Below are 25,217 nucleotides of genomic sequence, written 5' to 3'. Positions count from 1 at the left end.
AGCACCAGTGTTATGTGCAAAAAAAGTTAACGTACAGCCCTGTGAACTATTTAACTAAACAAATAGTCTATCTAGTGCTTCATGTGTATACAATAATTGCCTAATCTAATAACATGAACTAAAAAAGAAATCGATCACACGTTTCGTAAAGTTATTATAGAAACTTCACCAACTTAACGTCTGCGGCAGGCGTCATTACTTTTACCAACAGATTTTCCAACGCATTTCCAGAGCAGTCCTATGTCCGTTATCAAGGAAATGCAAAGTGGCTATCGCAATCGTCATTGTGATAATAATCACTAAATGCATTCAGTGCTGGATCTAATCAAATGGATTTATCGAGACACGTTATGGAAAGTTCAAGACCGGACCGCACAGCTTACAAGTGAGTGTATCAGCCGCTGTGTTATGATTATTATGATACAAAATGTAAATGAATGAATGAATGAAAACTGTATTTAACAGATAAACAGTAAAAGGCACTCTGCAGGGATGTGATGTCATAATCAATCGTCACCTCACTAGAATAATATTTCCAACGTGAACCGCAAAGCTGAATTTTCACACAAAATGGACACGTTTTTAACTCGTCCATCGAAACAGGTTACAGTTACCAATACCAATTCAGTACCTTCCAGTACCAATTCGACTGCTGAGATTGCCTAGGGCTGGGCGATAAAACGATAACGATAACTATCGCGATAAATGATTTCCTCGAAATAAACATGAAACGTGGTCGCAAAGTTTCGATATATCGATTTCCAAGCTTGGCTCCGTTCAGCCTCGGCTCACCACACTCACTAACAACCAACGTTACGTGATGACGTGACGTGCATACGCACAACAGCTAACAACCAATCAGTGAAGGAGATGGCCGAGAGCGAACGAGATCCGGAAGGAGACCCAGAGGTACTAGGACTCAACAACAAGGCTTGCTAGGCTAATTAGCTTGCACGGCGTTGTTTTATATATTTACGTGCCGAGTATGTGTGTGTTTTGAATTCTGAGGCCACGTTTAAGTAGTGTGGGGTATACAGTCGACGTCGTTTCAATATATTGTGGCGGAAGAGAGTATTTTAGTGTAATATTTAGCACATTGTCATGGAATACACCACTTATAAACAACAGGCTTGCTAGGCTAATTAGCTTGCACGGCGTTGTTTTATTTATTTACGTGCCGAGTATGTGTGTGTTTTGAATTCTGAGGCCACGTTTAAGTAGTGTGGGGTTATACAGTGGACGTTGTTTCAATATATTGTGGCGGAAGAGAGTTTTAGTGTCATATTTATTGTCATGAGATACTCCGCTTGTCGGCTGCTGCTAACGTGCGCGGACTGATGACGACATCAACTCGACTTGAGACATTCGCAGCAGCATAAGAAGTTAATTAAACTTGACAGACATTATATCGACGATAATTATCGATATCGAATTATATGAAAATAATTTTATAATTTTATCGCGATAACGTTTTTGGTCATATCGCCCAGCCCTAAGATTGCCCCAGTAAAACAGTGCAGCTGCAATGTTGTGTTCTCATGCTAAACCAGACTGGTATCATGTTGTGTGATCCTTTTCTGTATTTAAAAAAAAATACACGATTTTCTGTTTGAGAAATGGTCACACTATTGCTATATTTATTTATGCATTTAGACCTGAAACGCCTGCTAATAATGCATTTATATAGCCTGCATATACACTAGGGGTGGGACGATACATCGATCCAGATCGATATATCGATCTATTATCAATAATCAAATAGGATCGATGCAACGTAAAAAGATCGATTCATATTGCGATACTCTTATTTTGAAAATCCGGCGACGGCGACGTCATATCCGCCCCGCGGCCAGTGTTGTGAAACTCCGTTTAGCTCTGTACAGCAGAGCGAGAGCAGGGCTTCAGTCGTCTATTTTGAGACCCGATATAAGTCTGTGCAGTTTTTTCCCTGCAACGGGTCAAATGCATCTAACATGCTTTGCATCGTCGCCATTCTTTTATGCCCACGTCGCGTGGGCAGACCTAAATTAACGATACATTAGCTGCTTAAGCTAACTAAGCTAAGAGAGAGAGAAACGGAGAGAGGAGAGGGGACTGTGTGTGTGTGTGTGAAAATACCAGATGAAGTGAGGAGTATTATTATATTGATATTATTTACTGAGGATGGACAGATAATGTTGATATTTAAACATGATCATCATGCAACATAAAACAATTGTAGGAACGGTTTGGGAGAGGAAGGGGTTTTAGCTTGCGTGTTGTGAGTTCCAAAACATTTTACTTAAAGTTTAAAGCTCAATATATAAAAACGTGGCACTTTACAGTGAACATGAGCTCTATTTGTATTAAAAACAATAGATTGTTTTTCATTTAAATGTCTGGAAGAGCTCAAAAATAAAAACCTCAATTTATATTTCCGTAGCCTTTTTTTAGTTGATCTAAATGTGACTGATTGTTAAATGGGCACATAATATCGTCTCATATCGATCGCAGGCACCTGAATTGAATCAAATCGTATCGTATCGTGGCAGACTTTGTGATATCGACAAATATCGTATCGTTGTCCAAAGAATCGATATCGTATCGTATCGTGATGAAACTGGTGATTCCCACCCCTAATATACACACAAATGTGTTTCCCGGTTTCAATGGGTTAAATAAACGTTATTTTGAAAGCAAGCACTTTTGTCATCATTGTCGCAAAAAAGACAGGACCGGAAAAGTCTTTATCGTATGTAGGGGTGCCCTGGAATATTTTATTGAACACAGGGGTGCCTTGGCAGCAGAAAGGTTGAGAACCCCTGATCTATGGCACAATGAAATCGAAAGGTTATCCTATAACCTAGTTATATGAATACTGGCTGAGCGTCTCGCTCTTCGCCATAATGAGATATCTCTTATCTCCAGCACCTACTGTGCTCATTAACAAAACAAATGCACCCATGCACCTGACCAGGCCCCGCCCCAGCGTTCTCCTATAAGACACCGGACATGGTCACACTCTCCCTTCCTCTGGAAAAAGTTTCCATCATAGAAAACCCAACCAAGGGACCTCAGGGCGCCAAGAGCGAGACGCTCAGCCAGTATTCATATAACTAGGTTATAGGATAACCTTTCGTTATATAGCATTACTGGCCTCACGTCTCGCTCTTCGCCATAATGAGATATGGGGCAGAGCAGACGTGTGGCCCGACAAGTGTACCCCCTGAGGACCCGCAAGCCCTACTACCAGGGGGGAGGGGAGTCCCGTCCACCCGCCCGTCCTAGTGAAGGGGGGGCGGCAGTCAACTCCACCAAAGTGCGAAAAAAGAGGGAACCAGTCCCTAAAAACGCACAGCACAGGCGGGCCCACGTGTGACACATCACCCCGTGGCACACACCCACACACCCCTGCTAACCCACCAAGAGGCGGGACGCAGGGGAGGTCCCAGACCTCAGAACCGCCTGGGAGACAGAACCCCCAGTCATGTCCATGAGGTAAAACCTAATGAAGGGACCCAGGGAGGACCAGGAGGCCGCAGCACAGATGTCCTCCACCGAGCCCAGCCAACGTGTAGCAAAGGGCAATGCCCTCGCACAACCAATGTGACAGGCGCTGCTTGGACAGTGCCTTACCAGCGCGAGGGCCATCGTAACAAACAAAGAGCTGATCGGTAGCCCTGAGGTCCCGAGTCCGACTGAGGTAAACCCCCAAAGCCAGGACGGGACACGACAGGTGAATGCTCGCCTCTAACTCACCAGTGTGAGGAGGCGGATGAAACGCCTGAATCACAATATCCCTGAAGTGAAAAGAGCTCTGAATATTTTTTTGGCACGAAGACTGGATTAGGCCTCAGAGTCGCACCGCTATTGGCACGAATAGACAAGCACTCAGGCCGCACCGAGAGAGCACACAGCTCACCCACGTGCTTAGCGGAGGTGATGGCCAGCAGGAACGCAGTCTTGAAAGACAGCTGTTCCAAAGACGCCAGCTCAAGAGGCTCAAACGGGGCCTCAGACAACCGGCCGAGGACCAGTTGGAGGTCCCAACTCGGAGACAGAGAACGTTCCACCGGCTTGAGATGCCGAGCGCCAAGCAGGAAACGCTTCACAAGAGGGTGGCTGAACAACGTACCGCCCTCAAACCCCACATGACAAGAGGATATAGCCGCGGCATATACCCTCACCGTCAAGGCCAACAGTCTACCAAATAGTCTCCAAAATAGACTGAAGGAAGGAAAGGACAGCGTCGAGGGGGCAGGACACCGGGTCCCAGCCCCCCACCTTACACCACTCTTGGAAAGTACGCTACCTACCCGCGTAAACCGCGCTAGTGGAGGGAGCACGTGCGTTTCGGATGGTGTCGACCACAGAAGGTCAAGACCCATCCCTTCCAGACTCACCCTCTCAACAGCCAAACCATCAGCGGCTGTCCCCGAACAGGGAACAGCCACAGAGACCCGTGCGCCTGAGAGAGGGCCCGCGATGACCAAGGAACAGGCCACGGCGGCCCTGGGCCGCCCCCCCCCCCCATCAATCTATCGGCCAGCCCCGCCTCTCGCTCTCTCTCTCTCTCTCTCTCTCTGGATAGCTCTTGCGCGCACAGGGAGGGGCTGGGGGAGGAGGAAGGAGGGGGGAAGGACACGTGGCACAGCAGGAGACAGGACATTGGACGAGAGGACAAGGGGGAGGGATTTGCAAGTTCAGTCACAGGATCGCTGCATGAGGCTAGTTAGGCTTCAATACTTGGATAAAATTGTGAAGTTGAGTTATGAGTGCTGTAATTTTCTCTTTGACTGTGTGTGTGTTATTAGTGGTGTTGGAGGTTGTAGCTCACTGCCTTCCATCTATATAAGGCTCAGGCAGACGTGGACACTGCACCACTCCTCCGTAAGCCTATAACCATGTCTGGAATATGTTATCTGATCAAATGGGGCCGCCAGTCTCCCAATTCCTGGATGGATGGTGTACGATTTAGCTCAACGCAGGCCTTTATTAAAATATCTTTATTACAGTACAGAGCGGAGACCTTTATTAAAGTATCTTTATTACAGTACAGAGCGGAGACCTTTATTAAAGTATCTTTATTACAGTATAGAGCTGAGACCTTTATTAAAGTATCTTTATTTACATTACAGAGCTGAGACCTTTATTAAAGTATCTTTATTACATTACAGAGCTGAGACCTTTATTAAAGTATCTTTATTACATTACAGAGCTGAGACCTTTATTAAAGTATCTTTATTACATTACAGAGCTGAGAGACCTTTATTAAAGTATCTTTATTACAGTACAGAGCGGAGACCTTTATTAAAGTATCTTTATTTACATTACAGAGCTGAGACCTTTATTTAAGTATCTTTATTACATTACAGAGCTGAGACCTTTATTAAAGTATCTTTATTACATTACAGAGCTGAGAGACCTTTATTAAAGTATCTTTATTACAGTACAGAGCGGAGACCTTTATTAAAGTATCTTTATTTACATTACAGAGCTGAGACCTTTATTAAAGTATCTTTATTACATTACAGAGCGGAGACCTTTATTAAAGTATCTTTATTTACATTACAGAGCTGAGACCTTTATTAAAGTATCTTTATTACAGTACAGAGCTGAGACCTTTATTAAAGTATCTTTATTACATTACAGAGCTGAGACCTTTATTAAAGTATCTTTATTACATTACAGAGCTGAGATACCTTTATTAAAGTATCTTTATTTACAGTACAGAGCTGAGACCTTTATTAAAGTATCTTTATTACATTACAGAGCTGAGAGACCTTTATTAAAGTATCTTTATTACAGTACAGAGCGGAGACCTTTATTAAAGTATCTTTATTTACATTACAGAGCTGAGACCTTTATTAAAGTATCTTTATTACATTACAGAGCTGAGACCTTTATTAAAGTATCTTTATTACAGTACAGAGCTGAGACCTTTATTAAAGTATCTTTATTACATTACAGAGCTGAGAGACCTTTATTAAAGTATCTTTATTACAGTACAGAGCGGAGACCTTTATTAAATTATCTTTATTACATTACAGAGCTGAGACCTTTATTAAAGTATCTTTATTACAGTACAGAGCTGAGACCTTTATTAAAGTATCTTTATTACAGTACAGAGCGGAGACCTTTATTAAAGTATCTTTATTTACATTACAGAGCTGAGACCTTTATTAAAGTATCTTTATTACATTACAGAGTGTTTTCACTTATAGGAGGGGCCCTGATGTAAACTTTTCTGCTGAAGACAAACGCGCGCTGGCAATTCAGCACGGATTTGATGACGCGGAATCTGAACATTGACTTTAAGTTACACTGCTATCTTATTGCAACCTAATGGCATAAGAAGTAAATTCATTTAATAAGGAAACGGCGCCATTGATGGGTATTAAACAGCGCGCAGGCAGTGCTCTGCTTGACAGACCATGGAACCTACAGCGAGGGCAGTTGCCGAGGCATTAAACCGGTTTGCTCATTTCGGAGCACATTGTGTTGAAGACGAACGCGCACTGGGAACATTCATCACGGATTTCTTTGAGCCGAATAACAAAAATCCAGAAAGAAACTCAGATTCTGGTTCAGAAGTAGAGGACAACGCAGACGAAATTATTCTGGCTATAATCAGGCCTTCTGGCCTTTCCTTCAGCCAATACCTTGACCCCCAACATTACATGGCTTATGTGAGGCTTCCAACAAATAAACATAACAAAAGAGCTTGACGCAAGGTGTTAACCCCATAGAGAGAGGGGGGCCATGGAATACAATGCATTCTGGGTAGGGTTGTAGTTGATTAACTCACAGGTGTGAACCTCTCCACAAAGTTCGAAGGCCATTCATCTCTGAATGCGTTTACTGATATCACCATGATTCATAGGATGTAGCTTGAAAAGTATCCCACCAAAATGTTCAAGCGATGGCTTATTTTTAAGGTATGAATCTGTACTTTCACAATATGTAAAACAATAAAATTTGACATTGCCTCAACAAGTCCATCGTCCCCACGCCCAGTCACAAATGTTTGATAAAAACGCAAAAACTGGGACAATTTCAATATTTTTTTTCTTCTTCATGAAAGTCACCGTTGGCCTAGTCCACATTGTTTATTGAACAAAAATACAACCTGCAAGTTGGCCTTTAAGTGAATGATTTCTGAGTGCTTTTGTGCCTGTCACCTGTTTCAGTTTGCAGCGATGGTCATTGTGTGGCGGTGATTGAAGTGTAGTAAACAGGATGGGTTGGCGTTCTCTCTCACTGCAGCACTGGGAGCAGGGCTCCTGCGTAGGGGAAGCGTGGCCCTTGAAGGAAAGTTTGCTCATTGTTATTCGCCAAGCCTCATTAGGCAAACGACACATTTAGCCAACAAGAAGACTGTTATGGTGCGCATCAGCCGTGGAGCGCGAGGGCTGCATGTTGGTAAGGAACCACACTTTATGCCTAAAGTAAGGTTCCAGTTAATTATTCACTGCTATAACCAGAGGAGGAGGAGGAGGGTTCACTTCCTATCTCTATATCTGCCTTGTTGTTTCAAAGCCCTGGGCCTCTGTTTGCTCTCGTTTTCCATCACAATGGATTTGTCTCTGGATTCCTTTGCCTGTTATTATGGCCAATAATATACCAGTATTTGTCCTGTTTAGCAGATGGAATGTCTCTATATACATTTTGATGCAGTTTCTGAAATCTTTTGAGAATGTCAACTTACAGTTTGAGAGTATTATATCACATTTGCTATCACTTCAGTCCAATATGATGAACACACTGGATTTCTATGACCCGGTTTTCCATGCCTAAGCTCTCTGAATACCATGATGTATATATACAGTATTTGAATACCATGATATATATACAGTATCGAAATACCATGATGTACATATTGTGGCAGATATCACCCCCCCTCTCATGGCTATGTGAAGGACGGGAGGTATTACTGCCATGGAAGGAGTGGAAACAATTAGGAACTGTTAGAACACACCTGTGTATCATTAGTTCACCCACATCCCACACGCACACCCCAGACACACACACACTACAAATACACTAGGATAGAGAGAGTTGAGTTGAGTGGAGGTGAGGTTGGAGTTGTTGTAACTGTTCCACTCGACAGGGTCGGTACCGACCCCTTTTGACCTTATTAAATTATTATTATATTTTTATGAAGATGGAAAATAATTTGTGATTTTAAAATCAACCGTTTTCAAGTATTATTATCACTATGTCACAAATACATGTAGAATGTAAAACGTTAGGTTGGCAATAGTTTAGCAATAGGTTAAAAGTGTATTTATATCATTTTAAGTTTTTTATGTGCACTCGTTTTTTTGACCCAGAACCGGATATGGAAATGTTGAACCATGGGAATTGGAATCTTTTTGCGGCCATTTTGCAGAGGACATCGCTAGCTATCTGCCAGCGTTGGAATTTCTCCAATCTACACTTCCTGTGGTCCACTATGGTGGTTCAAAGTTCAGCGTTCTGAATGAATCATATCAATAATTGTTATGATTCGCGATAATAAGCTACAAAAGGTAACGTTTTTGACAAATATTGAAACGCAGTCAGTTTCTCCACACTATTGTTAACATGTAGGAAGAATTAGATCTGAAATTAGTTTCAATATGGTTACACTGTGGGGGAAATAAAATATTACAGTCGATTACAGTAAATATCAGTATCTGTTATTATGCAAGCCTGGTGATACTATATCCAAATTGAACTCGGCCATTTGAAAGATGAAGAATGTATATATATATAAATGTGCGAATTGGCTATAATAAGGTAATGTATAAGCATTATATTCTATATTCTATAATAATTAGGGATGTCCGATATTATCGGCCGACCAATATTATCGGCCGATATCGGCAGTAAAATGTGATATCGGAAAATATCGGTATCGGTTTAAAAAAAGAAAAAAACAATAACAATATTTGTTATATATATATCCAGTGAAATTATTAGTTACCTGAAATTATTCAGTTTTTTGGGGGGGGAAACCCTGCATATATCGGTATCGGTTGATATCGGTTGATATCGGTATCGGAAATTAAGAGTTGGACAATATCGGAATATCGGTATCGGTAAAAAAGCCAATATCGAGCATCCCTAATAATAATATTTCAAATTGCATTGGTCCGGATGGGAGAATTCAGTACTGTATATACAGAACCTTCAATTTGATCATCTTCCCTTTATTAATTTCCTTAGATCTTTTGTACACATGATCTCAAGAGGGTACTGAATGAGCTCAGTGGCAGTTTTTTAAGTTTGGTCATTATTATCATGGTTTTATTCACTGTCAAAGATGAAAAGAAAAATCATAATTCATATTTTCCTTTGTTTCATCACAATTTAAGCAAGCCTAGTAATAGACACAATATTTCTGACACTGAGAATACATTCATTGAGGTCCATAGATGTTCCTAGATACCAAGAATATGCAAATAGCCCTTGTAGAAGTGGAGCAATATTCCATTTACCTAAGTATACATTTTATGCAGATTTTCACCTGGGGTGGAACAGGTTAAGAGAGAGATTGTTGTGTACGGAGTTTTGCGAGGTGAGAGGTAGTGAGAGGAGAGGTGAAGGCGAGAAGGTGTTCATTGCAGGGTTCGAAATTAACGGGGGCTTGGGGCATAATGCCCTTGAAAATGGACAAAATGCCCTCGAAAACCAGTTAAGGGGGGCACTTAATGCCCCCGACAGTTTACTAATTATATATATTTATCCGGTAATGGAGCGTCTGTGTATCGTACGGTTCAGATGACGCGCAAATAAAAAAAATCATTTGGCGGAGCCTGTGTTCTGCACTGGCTGCAGGCAGCAGCAGTCAGTTTGTGTAAAAATGGCACGCACAATATAAATCAATCTTCATTACGACTTTAAAAACATAGCCATTAACATTACATAGGCCTACACACATCTTGCCATAGCGTTAGCAGTTTGTAAACACAACGCACGTTTTAACTATGGTAGCCCGACGCAGCCCGCAAGCTAATACTGTACAGTCAATGAAATGTCACCGTAGCTACTAGCTAATGTAGCAGAGGAGGAAATGGGAGTCTGAGAGGCGGGGTGTTTAAAGACAATGATAGGCGTTTATTCAACATCCAAGAAGGCTAACATACAACTGTGTTTTACTAACTCCAACCGGGACTATTGCCGCTTTCGCGCTGCTTGTTGATGTTATGAACGTGACCGGAACTGAAGGTGCCACACGCTAAAATGTCCGTGGGGACCCGGCGCCAACCCATAGATAGTTCCAACTCACCGAATTACGTAATCCACCACAGTTGCACTCAATATTTAAATAATGTTAGTCTAAATAAATGTAGACAGAAACATAATAATTTCAAGCAGAAAATGAATCTTTCCATTAAGAACTGACAATCAGGGAATTGGGCGGCGTGGCTCAGGGGTAGAGCGGGTTGTCCAATGATCGAAGGGTTGGTGGTTCGAATCCCGCTCAAGCCCATGTCCATCCCACTGCCGTTGTGTCCTTGGGCAAGACACTTAACCTACTTGCCTCGTATGAATGTGTATGCATGTGAATGAATGTTGGTGGTGGTCGGAGGGGCCGTAGGCGATGATTATTCGCCACGCTTCCGTGAGTCTGCCTCAGGGCAGCTCTGGCTGCACTTGTAGCTTACCACCACCGGTATGACTGTGTATGAATGAATAATGGACTCTGTGAAGCGCTCTGGGTCTCATGAAGAGCGCTATATAAATCCAAGTCATTATTATTATTATTATTATTATTATTATTATTATTATTATTATTATTATTATTATTATTATTATTATTATTATTATTATTATTATTATTATTATTATTATTATTATTGTTTTTGTGTGTTTATATTAATTAAAGAAAGGAAAGTCTAGTGCTGGCTGAGCATATTGTTTGTTTGCACTAAGTTAATACTTTGACAAATGTAGCCTATATTTTTCAGTCAGTTCGGTCTTTGTGTGCCAAACATTATTTAAGGCTGTAAACACTGTAAACCTTTTATTTTATTTTTAATAAATGAGAAGCATGTTTAGATTTGAGTGTTAAATTTTTTTTATAAAAATTAACGTATATCGAACTGAAAACCGTGACCCCAAAATCGTGATACGAACCAAACCGTCCATTTTTTGAACCGTCCCACCCCTACCGTTTATCATACAAATTCAGTGCCCCCGAAATACAAAAAAAAAACCCCGAAAATCAATTAAGGGGGGCAAAAAAAGCCCTTGAAAAAAAATGTTAATTTCTAACCCTGGTTCATTGTGTACTGGATTCTAGACTGGCTTAGAAACCCCCTTGTGTACTGACTCTGGACCGGACGACTACTCTGAGTATTAAACAATCCCTTTTTTGTACGAGAGCCTGTTTTTGTGTTTTGACCATCGGACTGTATTACGACCATTCTATTTACCCATCGAACTATATTCTGCCTGTAATCAATAAATATTCTTATTGATTGATATTGCACTTGTGTGGACATTTGAATTTGTTTGTTTTTGAACCGTGACGAGTCTGAACACCACCAGGCTCGTCACAATATACATTATAAAATCTTTTTCTTTTTTTTAAAGATACATTTTTTGGCGTTTTATTGCTTTATTGCTACTGGGCAGTCCAGTAGAGAGAAACAGAGGAGGAATGGGAGACAGAGTGGGGGGAAGACATTCGGCAAATAACGACGGGTTCGGGAATCGAACCCGGGTCGGCTGTGTCGCGGCTGAGCGCGCTATGTGGTTCGCCACTGGGGCGCCCATAAAATCTTTTTCATATTGTGATGAAGTAATTTCTTCTGACAAGAGGTTCCTCTGGACACCGTTGTCTTGGGAGATAATCTCCTCAGATTTCCCACTAACTAGTTGACAGGCAACAGCTCATTTCACAAGACTTTTTTAGGTGATTTACACAACAAGCACTTTCACAACAGTGACGACTTTGCCTCAACATATTGCACAAGGCTAACTTTTTATCGCATGTTGAGTCGCCGTCTGAAATCCCGTCTGACCTGTGTCATGAATAAACCCCACCTGAGAGTGGTTAAAAATAAAAGAAAATATTGTTTGTTTCCTGTTGGTTGTCAGTTAAGGCCATGGGTAGGTAGGGAATTTATTTTATTTTATTCTTTATTTTATTCTTTCCCACGGCGACTATGGATAGGGAATTTCTTTATTTAATTAAAATGTTCACAACAACATGGATGCATATGTACTCTGCCAGCATGTTTAATATCCATAATACTAAAGGTTTGACTAAGATTTCTATGAAATGTAATACATTTTCTTCTCATAAAATAAATTGGGTTGCACCTAAATCGGCAGGGTCGGTCGGCAACCGGAAACAAACCATTTTTTCTTTTAGGCCTTAAAGTGGAACAGCCAGTCACCCCCTGGGAACCTTTCAGGAGGATGTTGCTCAGATGCAGGAGTGTGGATTGACTGCGCTTGCTGGCATGGAAGAGTTAAGCCAGTCAGAAGCCTGATTGGGCTCTAAGAGCCATCATCATGCCCATTCAGATCGGAGCTCTAGGGCTAAACATTCCAAGAGAGGTTGAAGCTCTCAAACTAGTTACACCTATATGGAAGTGGTAGCACCTTGAGTACTGGGAGTAAAGGGACGTCGGTGTCTCTGAGTGGGTCCCTAGCTGCTCCATTGAGAGAGAGGATGAAACGGTTGGCTCTACAAGAGATGAAACAACCATTTGAATGACCACCTCCTCGCTGGGCCAACCCTTGGCCCCTCACTACTGAGAGTACTTCTCCGGTTCAGACAACACAGCATCGGCATCAGTGGAGACATTAAAGCTATGTTTCATCAAGTCCGCCTTCTGTCATCTGACCAAGCTCTCCTCCATTTCATCTGGGACATCCAACCCAAAACATGTGGCAGGAGCTCCCATTCGCCACAACATGTAGTCCATGTTGTGCCATTTATGCCTTGCAGAAGCATGCTTGAGAACATCCAGACATCCAGAAATGTTCTGCCGTCCTCGACTCTGTGGAAAAGGCTTTATATGTGGATAATTGTCTGCAGAGCCTCCAGACCCCCATGGAAGCAAAAGCTCTCCTGGACAAAATCTGAGTTCTCCTCGCCAAGGGAGGGTTTGAGGTTCGGCAGTGGTCTAGTAATGACCCTGCTGTCATTCAGCACTTCCCTCCACAAGCCAGATCAGCAAACGCAGAATTATGGCTCTCCGAGTCAGGGGTTGATCCTCAAGAGCCGACCCTAGGGCTCCGGTGGAGCTGCGTCTCAGATACCTTTTTTAGCACGTTCTGAGCCTCCAACCTTAAGAAACATCTACCGGACAAGCCAGTATGACCCTTTAGGCTACATCCTGCCCTACACAACCCGAGCCAAGGTTTTGGTGCAAGACCTTTTGTAAGGCAGAGTACGACTGGGATGAGCCAATTCATACCACCGATCTTGCAACCAGTGCTCACATGGGAAAAAGAGTTGGAGCATCTCCAGATGTCAAGATGTGCCTCCTTGTGCTGATAAACTATGCAGAGAGTTCCATATATTCTGCGATGCCTCTGAGCGGGCATATGGGGCAGTTTCCTACCTCCAAGTACAGGATGACGAGGATCATACCCATACTGCCTTTGTAATGGCCCACTCCAGAGTTGCACCAAAGCAACAATTATCTATGCCCCGACTGGAAATGAGCGCTGCCTTAATTGGAGCACAGTTGGCCAGCTCATTACAAGCAGAGCTTACTCTCCCTATCCGGAGGATCATCTATTCTACTGGAATGATTCCACAACCGTATTGGCGTGGCTGAAATCTGAGTCCTGCAGATACAAAGTGTTTGTGGGTACTCGCATAGCCCAGATTCAGGACCTCACAAACCTGGAAGATTGGAGTACTATGTTGACAGAACCCGGCTGATCGTTTTAACACAATTTGTGCACATAGTTTTAACACCATTTGTGCACATAGTTTTAACACCATTTGTGCACATCATTATAATAACATTTGTGCACATTGTTATAACTAACATTTGTGTATATTATATTTCTCAAACTGTAATCTCTCTCCCATGCTCTCTCTCTGCCATGCTTTCTCTCTCTCTCCCCATGGTCTCTCTCCCTCCCATTATTTATCTCACTCTCTCGCTCTCTCTCCCATGCTTTCTCTCTCCAATGCTTTCTCTCTCTCTCCTATCTATCTATCTATCTATCTATCTATCTATCTATCTATCTATCTATCTATCTCTATCTATCTATCTATCTATCTATCTATCTATCTATCTATCTATCTATCTATCTATCTATCTATCTATCTATCTATCTATCTATCTATCTATCTCTCTTTCTCTCTCTCTCTCTCTCTCTCTCTCTCTCTCTCTCTCTCTCTCTCTCTCTCTCTCTCTCTCTCTCTCTCTCTCTCTCTCTCTCTCTCTCTCTCTCTCTCTCTCTCTCTCTCTCTCTCTCTCTCTCTCTCTCTCTCTCTCTCTCTCTCTCTCTCTCTCTCTCTCTCTCTCTCTCTCTCTCTCTCTCTCTCTCTCTCTCTCTATTCCACAGCTGAATGAATGAATGGATGATATTTTTATTTAACAGATTGCAGAATGGGTACAATACAGTACGGCTCAATACACACAATTGTTAAGGGGATGCAGACCAGAGAAAGACGTTTGTCTTGTTTACATCAGGGTCCCCCATTTCAATTAATAGTGACATTTATGACATGTCCAACATATATGACATCATGACATTTATGGCATAGGGACATACATGACATACAGGTATATAGTACTGTTACATTTGTGACATATATGATATGCAAATATACAGTACTGTTACCCATAGATCCTGACAGAGAGTGGGGATGAGACTGTACATTAGGAGGGGGTGGGTGGGTGGTAGAGAAATATACATACGGTGGGGAGAGAATATATACATACGGTGGGGAGGAGACTGTACATTAGGAGGGGGTGGGAGAGAAATATACATACGGTGGGGAGAGAATATATACATACGGTGGGGAGGGGACTGTCTATTAGGTGGGGGTGGGCCCGATGGGGGGGTTTAGACATTTACGGTGGCCAGTTTCGAATTGCAGCCTCTCGTAGGTGCTCTTTAACACATTGACGACCGGCCCTAGCCATCTAATATGTGGCTGGAGGACCACGCTTTGTAAACAAACCGATGTACTTTTGGATAGCTATATATATACTTTATAGTATTGCTATCTGTCCATTCTCATTGTCACTTGAGTGCATAAACCGTGCCTTCATAATGGCTTAAAAAAAATAAAAATCCATCTGTTGGTTGTCATTTTATAGCGTCGTGAATATAAGCTTTATCGCAGTTTTCGTCTCGTATTTTTTCTGGAAAGCTATTTATAGGGCTAAAGGCTAGTCACGTTATATCGAACGGCATTTCTGTTGTATATATACGAATGAAATAAAACAAACTGCTTAGCATCCGGACTATTACAGAGCATCTATGGATGAAATGGGGGCGGCGGGGGACGCCGATTAGTATTATTGATTAGCAATACAGTGTGCGTTCAAGTAGCCACATTCACTGCATTTACAATTACAATTACAATTACATAATCCAACATATGTGTAAAGAAACAACATATTCCAGTTAACGGTATATTTTTTTAATGATTCGTTAAGGTGCAATCAATACTTCCATTTGTATAAATTGCATTAAGCGGAGCTTAGTATTCCTGGCTGGCTGAGGGGCTTTTCGCGGCTCATGCACATGCGCGCTCTCGGCCAATCAGAGCGCAAAACGGGAACCCGGAAACCCAACTGCGTTGTAGAAAGCATACACGCGAACAGGCAGTGTGTAGCTTGAAACAGGACTGAACAGATGGACTAAACAACATAGACTGAAGCCTGCATTTCTCAACCAAGGTGCCAAGCCTACCGTTTTGCTGTGGAAAGAGCCGGCAAGTTGATTTACGGCTTTCCAGTGTGGAGGAATTTTCATGTGTCGAGTCGGCGGTGATTTTGGAGACTGGGAAAATACAGTTTTCTTACCTTGTAGTAGTGACGTGAATATTTAGGAAAGTAGCTTTAGGACCACTTCTGTAAAGAAAGACTTCGCTGTGGAAGAGAAATAAACCATTTGGATATCTTTGTTTTACACTGGAGCGGCTGTGGACATAATTTTTCTTTATCAACGAACATACTACTCACGAGTAAGCAACTTTAACCAGTAGAGTGGAACGTCGGCCCTCATATTAGTAAGAAAACTCTGTTCCAAGAGGAAAAACGAATCAACACAAACTACTGGAGCACTGAAAGAAGGATAACAACAAAATGTCGGAACCTAAGAAGGTTGAGATGACACAAAGGGTCTATGAGGAAGATGTCCGTCAGGCCATCAATAAGAGGAGAGTTAAGTTAGGTCAACTAACTGGTCACATGAATAAGATGAATCAATTAATGGATGAGGACGACGACGGTAACTTGGAAGGTGTACAAGATTGGTAGAATTCAACAATCTATTTGGAGAGTTTGGTGAGCTTAAACTTCAGTCCAGGTGGTACTAAGCAAGACATCAGAAGAGGAAAGAAAAAAGATCAGGATGAATGGTTCACGCCGAAGGCTGACACATTTTACAACTTCACAGTAAAGGCTGACACATGGATGGAGGAGGTGCATCAGCGTATAGCGGAGTCTAGGAAGCACCAAGATGAGGTCAGGCCTGAAGACAGTGCATCCGGCGTCGTAAAAAGGAAAGGGTCTAGAGCACCATCCACTACATTTTCCAGAACATCATCAGCATGCGTGCGTCTGAAAGTTGAATTAGAGAGGGCTGAGTTGCTAGCCCAGGCTTCCGCTCTAAAGCAAAAACGACAACTCGATGAACAGGAGGCTCTGCTCTTAGCTACCTCATCTAAGCTAAGAGCAGAGAGAGAGGATTTACAGATCCATGCTGCTTTAGCTGCCGCAGAGGCTAAGTTCAAAGTACTGGAAGAGTACGAGGGCCAGCGAGCCTCATCCAGAGTGTCCCGTAGGGATGCAATGAACTTTTACATAGAGAAAAAGAAGCCCTTCGAATCACAAGCTCACGAGCAGGCTACGCCTACTCCTCAGGCCGTAGCGATAAAAGCAGAACCTGCTTACAGTAGCAGCTCCAGAGTCCATACGAGCCATGGTGGATTTCCTAGTGAAGCAACAAAACCATGCTACTCTGCCCCCTCAACAGATTCCTATATTCAAGGGAGACCCTATGGGGTACAGGCTATTCATCAGGGCCTTTGAACACGGAGTGGAGGAAAAGACAGATAGTAACAGAGACCGGCTGTACTTCATGGAGCAGTACACGGATGGACAGCCAAGAGAGCTGATAAGAAGTTGTCTTCACATGGAACCAGAGCGAGGCTATCGCGAGGCAAGGAGGCTCTTGAAAGAACATTTTGGAAATGGATACAAGATCTCAATGGCGTATATACAATGCACTGAACTGGCCTACTATCAAGTCCGATGACGGAGAGGCGCTCCACTCCTTTGGCCTCTATCTCACTGGATGCCTCAACGCTATGGCTGACGTGGAGTACATGCAGGAGCTTGACAGCATATCAAATGCATTCATGCATGTCTGACTGTTAAACAAGTAAAAGATTATGTAAATATGTTGTTAGAATGGTACAAATAATCATCTGGTGACATTCTTCATAGCATTAGCACATTTATTGACCCAGAAAATGTGTAGTTTGACACCAAAATTGATCTTCTATGTTCAACATTCTAACAACAAACCCTAACCCAACATTCAAATTTTTGGCAGTTGTTAGAATGTTCGACACATTTGTACCATATGCACAAACCTGCTTGATTATTGCCCCAAATAGCATGCAAGTTGGACAAAGTGGGTATGTCTGGAAAGAAGAGGCTTGTGGGTACCTATAAAACCAATGTTCACTCTGATATATTCATGTGAACAGCCAAGGGACCTTTTGGAAGATGAGCATGGCAGTTTTTTCTAGGCGAAAATTTAACATAATTTTGAATCATTGCCTATTAAAACCTCCTTCCCAACAGTTGGGCTTAATGAAAATGATACCAATGGAAAGCTTAGCTTCTCTAGTTTACAGGGATACAAATACCTTTGTGTTCGCTCAAATATTGAGCGCACTATGGACCAAGATATTTATTAATGGGCAGAACCTTGATTTTACATGGCGGCCATCTTGAAATCCATCATGATGACGTGGCCCCTACCCCAAAATGAAAGCTATGATGATGAGGAACACGTGGGGAAAATTTGGTGCTTTTGTCCAGCGTGTCCACATTCTTTTCAAATCTGGTGCTAAGCCACCGCACTATTGCTTTTGTTTGTTTAGAAGCCTGCCTTAGTTTTTACACTTCCAACATTCATGCTGCACATACACTCTAATCCATGCACTGCTTTCACACTGATACTCAGCCAATATGGATGACATGTTTTGTTCTTTTGGTACTTTTCTATAGTATATATATATTTTCATTTTTTTTATTATCTTTTTCCCCCTCCTTCTTTTTCCGATTTTTCTCCCATCCCACTGTTAGTCGTTATGCCAATTCCCAACCCCCTTCCTGGTTGTTGCGCACTTTCCCCTACTGTTGGTCCGAGAGGCCGGAGACTGTCACATGCTTTCCTCCGACGCATGTGCAGCCAGCCGGCAGCCAGCCTGGCCTCGCAGATTCTCACTGGGAGAGTGTAACGTGTGGGAGGCCGCACTACCTCTCACCAGATCCTACCTTCGCTGAGCAGGCGCCCCGACCGAACTGTAGGGGTTGCTGTCCACAACGCCCAGGACCCACCCACGGCTCCCCTCCCCCTAACTCAGCCAAACGAGTTAGTATAGCGATCAGCCCGAGCCACGGCAATGCTGACTCTCGAGACCGCAGTTTCTTTAGTATATTTAAATCAATTCCTTTTGTTATTTCTTAAATTTGGCCTGTCTCCCTTCTTGTTACAAGCTTGAGCCAGCTCGTAACAGGTGTAACTTTGACAGTTTTTCCATTGTTCTCTAGGACTCTATGTGAAGAGGGGCTTTGCTTGAATGCATTATTCATCTTTCGTCCCTTCCTATGCTTTGCTGCTCAAACGCCTGCAGCCAGGCTCCTGACAGGTACACGGAAGAGGGACCATAGTCCTGTTCTCTCCTCTCAGTATAGAATGGATTTCAAGGTTCTTCAGGTTTTAAAGCCCTAAATGGGCAGACAGGCTCCCTCCTACATCACAGACCCTCTACTCCACCACCAGGTCCCTCCGGTCGGCTGACGTGGGGCTCCTGGTCGTCCCACGTTCTAAATTTAAGCTCAGGGGTGACCGCGCCTTTGCTCTTGCAGCCCCCAGACTGTAGAACAATACCCTTTTTTGTCAGATCTACCCCCTCTGTTTATTCCTTTTAAGTCCAGGCTCAAAACACACTTTTATTATCTAGCCTGTTGATTCCTTTAAGTCCAGGCTCAAAACACACTTCTATTCGCTAGCCTTTGGATTCCCCTGATATGGTGTTTTTGTGCCTATGCCTCAGGGTTTCCGTTAGAAAATATTTGTGCCGGTCTGGGTGTCCTGCAAGATTTCTATCCCCGGACATATTCGAGAAATTCCGGTCAGAGTTTTAAACAGCAGTCTGTTATAATCACATTTTTACGAGCTAACGAATTCCGTTATATTGGACATTTGTATTAATTACATCAAGCGAAGAATGAGAAATTGATTTGCAGAATCAAATTACTATCTCTCGCCTCCCAAGTTGGAGTGCGATACGCTAATCCAGCATCAAGCACCCGCCCCGCAGGCTCACGCTGCAGCAGCTGTCACACGCACCCCAAAATGAATCTCGAGTCGACATCGCTTCACCTCGAGTCGTTGTATCAGACACGTCACACATATCATAATGTTCACACACACAGCAAACTGTAGTTGATCATCACATTGCCTCGTTTGCTAGCTCGTCGCCACATGCAGAGAGGACGAGCCACATGCTCGTAACGCATTTGTTGATTTCATTATAGCCTACATTTAGTTACAATCAATAATATGCATTACTATGTGACACGGCGGTCAACCAGTTGCATATGATTAAAAAATGTCAACACTCACTCACCCCGTCTCTCGTTGTGCCTATCCGTTTTGTACCTGCGAGAACAGCAGGTCGTCTGGTTGGTTCGACTTTGATAGATCCCCATTGGAACAGGTGGACGTCTGCGAGGCTCGCAACGGTAGCAGCAGACTGGGGATGCTCTTTGTGGTTCAATCAATAAAGTGTACTTTGTGTACGTTCAATCAATGTTATCTCTCGTACATCATAGAGGCTAGACTACTAGAGCGCTATTTGAAATAGATGCACGCATTTTTCGCAAAAAAATATTTCTTCCGCATTTATAATGTCGTACCTCAGCCAGGAGAATTTAACTTTCCACTCGGGCCTGAGCGCTCGACATTTCTGTTTATTTTCGGCGGGAGCCACCACGGCATCAGCGGTCTCTGTGACTTCAGAAGACTCATCTTCGTTGTCATTATTATTAGACCTGCTTGTGCTTGGTTTCATGAAATATTTATTAAGCTTAGCTTGTTTGGCCATCTCTCTCTCTCACTCGTATACCTGTTTGTCGTTATGGTGGCCAGACAGGCTCAAAAAAAGAAAGAAAAAAAGATTCACATCTGAGCGGCGCCAACCGCGCTTTATCAGAGTGAAGCAATAATGAAACAAATGTAATGATTGTTTCGTTCATCGCATAGGCTATTTAATTTTAGCCTATTTTAATACAATTCAAATAATCAAATTGTGCTTAGAGGGAATTATTTTCACCGGACATTATGACCGGAGAGATTTAAATATTCAGACTTCAACAGATTTTGCCGGTCAAATACCGGTAATTACCGGACAACGGAAACCCTGCTATGCCTATGATCTATTTTTTATTTGTTAATTTGTGCCTATACTATTGTGTGTATTGATGCCTTTTTCTATTCTATTTCTATAAATGTGCTTAAATAAAGAAATAGATTTGACTTGATATAACCTAGTCCTTCTGCAAGCCACTCACATAGATTAAGTCCGCTTCATGTGGCAGTAAAAAAAAAAATAGTAGCTCCAGAGCTCTCAATAGAATGAGAGGGTCACCCACACGTCACTCTGGACTCTCTTAGATTGCAGGAGCACCACATGGTCATGTTCCTGACTATGTAACGGAATGCTAATTCAGAAGTGTCCTTCAGATGAACACAAGGCTTTTGTTTTCCTGGATGCTTGGAGGTGGAGGGTTCATGTTGCAACATCATCATCAGAGTCTTCAGACAACCACTTAGCCTCTGATTTTTTCACATTCCCTTGGTGTCCATTCACCCCTGTTAGATATAAATAGCCTAATAACTTTAACTTAAAGCCTCTAACAATCTCTGAATATCCTTGTATCCTACTAAACCAAACCCTTGTTGCTGTCTATTTTTCATGATTACCTTTAGGACCAGAGTCTCGGGGTGCTTTCACACCTGCCTTGTTTAGTCCGGTTGAATCAAATCTTGTAGCGCTTACCCCCGTGGTGCTGTTTGTTTGGGTCTGTGTGTACACCAGAATTTAACCCTGGTCCACATCCCTAACCCTGGTCCGCCTGTTTGAGGTGGTGTTGGTCCTCTCTCAAGTGAACCCTGGTTTGAGGTGGTCTTGGTCCTCTCAAGTGAACCTTGGTTTGAGGTGGTCTTGGTCCTCTCTCAAGTGAACCTTGGTTTGAGGCATAGCTGTCAACCCTACCGTTTTTCCCGGGATTCTCCTGTTTTTTAGACCCTCTGCACGCCCTTTTCACGGTTCACGGATTGGCACGTTTTTGATTTTTTTTTTTTTTTTTTTAATATATAATTTTCTTTTTAAACTCATAAAATATATGTGATCAAGTCCAGCGTTTGTGCCGACATGTCTCCATTTTCATTTTCCAGATTTTTCCAGGTTGTGAAAGTACAGAATGTAAGCTTTCAAATGATGTGTCATACTTTGAAATCTGAGAATGTTTTGAATATCATGTATTCATTTAAATCTTGTAACTCAGTCTGTTGTCTAGAACGCTCAAGGGGAGGAAATGCCTCTGATTTTCACACTTCAGCTAGTTTGGGGGGGGGGCGTGGACAACTACCCTCACCTGAATGCGTCCATTGTTAACGTTAATGACTCTCTCTGTGTGAATGCCTTTACCTGGCTCAGTTAATCTGAATCCCAACGCGCAGCTCTATTCAGATGCAAAAATCCCCCCCCCCCACCTCTCCTCTGTGGAGAGTACAAACTGTTTCAAAACAGTTTTAAACACAGAATTCTTACAATTAGTTATTATATCTGTTCGCTGTTATACTAAATATGTTCTTCATGTTCTAAGTGGTTGCCTAGTGGAGATTTAGGATTCACTGACTGTACACTGTAAGAAAAAAAGCTGCAAGAAAACTAAATGTCTGGCATCAATGGTTTCCAAATACTGTCAAATTACAGTAAAATCAAATACATTTACAGATTACAACCTTTATTTAATGGTTAATATTTTGATACAAGGTAATTTACTGTATTTTTATAGCATTTACACTTAAAGTAGGAAAACAAAAGTAATCTGTAAAATAATACAGTGAATTTCCTTAATACAGCAGCAGATGGCAGCGACGAGGCAGCTCCATTGGAAGGGGGCGGGGCCGGGAGGGGGCGGGGCTAAAATGTGCACGTTTTTTCTCCTGCCAATGTTGACAGCTATGGTTTGAGGTGGTCTTGGTCCTCTCTCAAGTGAACCCTGGTTTGAGGTGGTCTTGGTCCTCTCTCAAGTGAACCCTGGTTTGAGGTGGTCTTGGTCCTCTCTCAACTGAACCTTGGTTTGAGGTGGTCTTGGTCCTCTCTCAACTGAACCCTGGTTTGAGGCGGTCTTGGTCCTCTCAAGTGAACCCTGGTTTGAGGTGGTCTTGGTCCTCTCAAGTGAACCCTGGTTTGAGGTGGTCTTGGTCCTCTCAAGTGAACCCTGGTTTGAGGTGGTCTTGGTCCTCTCTCAAGTCAACCCTGGTTTGAGGTGGTCTTGGTCCTCTCTCAAGTGATTAGGTGGCGTTGACGTCAGAGCCCTGATTGGGAATTTGGCCAGGAACGTCGGGGAACCCCCTACTCTTTGCGATAGGCGCCCTGTCTCTTTTAACGACCTCGGTTTAACGTCCATCCAGTTATTATTATCCAAAGGACGGCACTCGCAGCTGTACGTACCATGAGGGGACAGCCATGCTAACTTCTTCCCTCTCTCCTCTTGATGCAGGTGACACTCAGCTGTATGGACCATGAGGGGACAGCCATGCTAACTTCTTCCCTCTCTCCTCTTGATGCAGGTGACACTCAGCTGTACGGACCATGAGGGGACAGCCATGCTAACTTCTTCCCTCTCTCCTCTTGATGCAGGTGACACTCAGCTGTATGGACCATGAGGGGACAGCCATGCTAACTTCTTCCCTCTCTCCTCTTGATGCAGGTGACACTCAGCTGTATGGACCATGAGGGGACAGCCATGCTAACTTCTTCCCTCTCTCCTCTTGATGCAGGTGACACTCAGCGGTTGACAGATGTGTGACAGTGAGGGGACTCTTCTTCTTCTTCTCCCAGTGGAGATCTGAGTTCTGGGACAGTGAGGTAAGCAATATATACTGTGTGTAGGGTTGGGTAGTGTTCACATTTGAACCGATACTGGTACCAGTTCCTGGAAATCTGTATCAGTACTAGGGGTGGGGGGAAAAATCGATACGTAGTAGTATCGCGATACTTTGCGTGGCGATACTGTATCGATACAGGGACGCCAAGTATCGATATTTAATTATTCACAAAAAATATATATATATACCGGTATATATATATATTTTTTTTTTTTTTGTATAAGGAAGTTGCATTGTTCATTTCAATGCCTGTAATAGTACAGTAGTCCACACACACACATGTGCATTCAGTTAAGTTGGAATATGACTGTAATACAAACAATTCAGTTTGTCAGGTACATGCAACACAGATTAGTGTTTACATCTGTCTGCCTGAGAAAATACCATGTTCTGCAATAAAAATTATTGAAGTGAGATGAACAGACTGAACTTTATTTTATTAGATAAAACATGTTGACAAAGTTTTACTTTGCAGTTGAAAAAAGGTAATAAATAAAATGTGATAAAAAAAAAAGATAGTTCGCAATACTCAGCGTATCGCGATATATTTAGTATCGCGATGCTATCGTATCATGACGCAAGTATCGCGATCGTATCGTGAGGTCTCTGGCGATTCCCACCCCTAATCAGTACCCAACGGTACTTTTTTTTTTTTTTTTTTAATACTTAACTCTGTCTGTAATAACAACACATTTTATTTCAGTTGTAAAAGAAATATAAAAAAATATGTGATATAAATTCTCTGGTCCTGCTACTAATCCAACACCTCAGCCATCACACTCTTCCTTCCCCACTCATCCCCACTCATCCCCCCTCCTCTCCAGCTGTCCCACACGTCTCAAGCCACACCCAGACATCTGCAATGTTGGTGGTTTTCATATTGGAGTTGAGCGTGTTCATGTGGTGACTCATGAGCCCATAGCTCTATGCACTGATTCTATTTTTTATAATGGACATGTCAATCAATCAGTGGCTCAGGAAGTAGAGCGGTCATCTGGTAATCTGAAGGTTCCTGGTTCGATTCTGGGCTCCACCCCGACTTCGTGTCGAGGTGTCCTTGAGCGAGACGCTTAACCCTCCCTGACGAGCTGGTTGGCACCTTGCATAGTTGTCTTGTGTGTGAGAATGAGTCAATGTGAGGCGTAAAGCATTTTGTGTAGTCGCTATTATAGATGCGGTCCATTTACAAATCAGAGAATTATCATTCTTATTCCTAAATCCACTTTTATCCCACGTTTTTATCCAGCAGAAGTTGTGTTTATCTGTCAGACTTTTGCAAAGAGAATACTCACGACAGACCCTGTCTGCTGATAAACGTCTCTTATCTCAAGTCACGTTTCGGATGTCGCCCCCAAAATCCTTAGTCATCTGGACCAAAATATCCTTCAAACCGTTTTTAGATTGATCACTGAACCAAAACTGTTCAGTACTGCTCAGTACTGGACCCTTTGAACAAATAGGCTACTCCATGACCTTCACCTTGAAGGGCTTGGAAGCTAGCAGGCACACGGGATCTCATCGTCTACTAAATTCCATGTTTTTCTTTTCAATGTTTTTTTGGATTCCAGTCTGTGTTATACAATGGTGACCCTCTTTGGTAAAAATGGTCACATCAGAGA

At 42.7% G+C, this 25,217-nt stretch overlaps 1 protein-coding gene across 1 annotated transcript in view; it reads left to right on the top strand.

Moving 5' to 3' along the window:
• The window catches only part of LOC311228130 (hyccin 2-like), a gene marked incomplete at its 3' end in the record, with an annotated part of 330,310 nt that overhangs the window by 105,768 nt on the left and 199,325 nt on the right, over nucleotides 1-25,217 (top strand). The window contains 1 exon segment of the mRNA XM_084314043.1: nucleotides 23,491-23,578.

Source organism: Notolepis coatsorum (assembly GCF_963971535.1).
Source record: "Notolepis coatsorum genome assembly, chromosome: 5".
Lineage (NCBI taxonomy): Eukaryota > Metazoa > Chordata > Actinopteri > Aulopiformes > Paralepididae > Notolepis > Notolepis coatsorum.
This window is presented reverse-complemented; position numbering and strand designations above follow the sequence as displayed.